The following is a 1543-nucleotide window of genomic DNA, read 5'->3' on the forward strand; positions in this document are numbered from 1 at the left end:
TGGTATATTGTAGATGTGAGGGCTTTAACCAGTGTCCAGTTGATTGTGAGCATGGTTTGGTTACAGACCATGTTCATGCCTGTGATTTCATCAGCCTCAAAGCCTTGAGGGAAGGTTTTCATTGTCCCCAGTTCATAGATGGGGAAACTGAGGCCTGAGCAGTTAAGTGGTTGTCTGAGGACATGCAGCAACAAGAGGAGAGGCCCATCTACAGTCTTTGCAGCCCAGCTGCTGGGGACGCATTTTGCTCCTCTCCCAGGCCTCCTCAGCCCCCTCTATGGGGTTGCCTGCTTTCTGCACCCATGGCCTGGGCCCCCAAAGGACAGCACTGAGATTTGAGGGATCTTGGGAGCCTGTGTGGCAAAGGCAGGCTGCTCTGGGCTGTTCTGGGTCTTTGGGTGGACCCTAAGGAAAGTGATGGAGCCCTTCACTGCCCTCCATGAAGTTGGGCCCCCAACCACCTGAGTCCCCCTCCTCATTGAGGGCTCTGCTGTCTACAAGTCAAGGCCGGTAAGAGCTGGGGCTCTGGAGCCAGACAGCCCCCAGCCCCCATTCATACACTCACTGTGCTGGGCACCTACTTCCTTCCATCTCCAGCTCCCAGCTTTTCCATCTGGAGGAGGATAACCCCAGTGTCTGTCTCTGCAGAGTGTGTGGAGTGGATGGGAGGGCTCGTGGGGGACCCTAGTAGCTGCTGGTGGTATCTCTTTCTGCACGCTGGCCCTTTCGGGTTTGGGAATGACCACTTCAGAGTCCCTCAGCCTAGCCCCATCCCACAAAGGCCCGCCCAGCCTCATCTTAGCTAATCCTCCTTCCTCATGGCCACCCCTAACCAGGCAGGGCAGCGGCCTGGAGGAGCTGTACATAGATTTTCACCACCTGCTAGTCCCTCTCAGTTCAGCTCTGAGAAGTCACCATGTTTACTGTGTTTTTATCGGTTAAAGAAAAACCTGACAAAATCCCAAGAAGAATACAGCCCTTAGGTGGCCTGGATTCCTCCTTCTCAGGCCAGCTGCCCCATGGCCGGCTCAGTTTCCCTCTCACAGCCCAATGTGCAGAAACCTGTCTAAATGCCCCCAAACTTCGGTCTTTGGCCTGGCAATCGCCTATGTGCATCCCACTCCCTCTGCAATTTGGGCCGTTTAGCAGTGATTTGCAGTGAACGTCAGAATCACTAGAGGCAAGTGTGGAAATGCAGATTCTTGGGCCCCACAACCACAGATTGTGTTGGCTTCAGCACATGTCCTGGGAGGCTGGGTGTGAGGGCTTTAAGCAGTGTCCAGTGATTGTAAAGGGGGTTGAGAGGTGCTTGCAGCCATCCCATGGCCTGACCACCAGAGGGTGTGGCAGGCCAGGCTAAGTGGTCCCTCGGTAAGGTCATTCTCCCAGGCAAGCTGCTATCATTAGGACTTGCATAGTGCCTAAGGCACTTGACTGCTAACCGGAAGGCTGGTGGTTCAAGCCCACCAGCCACTCCTCAGAAGGAAGTCTAGGCAATCTACGTCCGCAGAGATACAGCCTCAGAAACCCAAGGAGGGGTCAC

The sequence above is a fragment of the Orycteropus afer genome, unplaced genomic scaffold, assembly GCF_000298275.1.
Source record: "Orycteropus afer afer isolate SDZICR_OR568_19922 unplaced genomic scaffold, OryAfe1.0 scaffold00420, whole genome shotgun sequence".
Lineage (NCBI taxonomy): Eukaryota > Metazoa > Chordata > Mammalia > Tubulidentata > Orycteropodidae > Orycteropus > Orycteropus afer.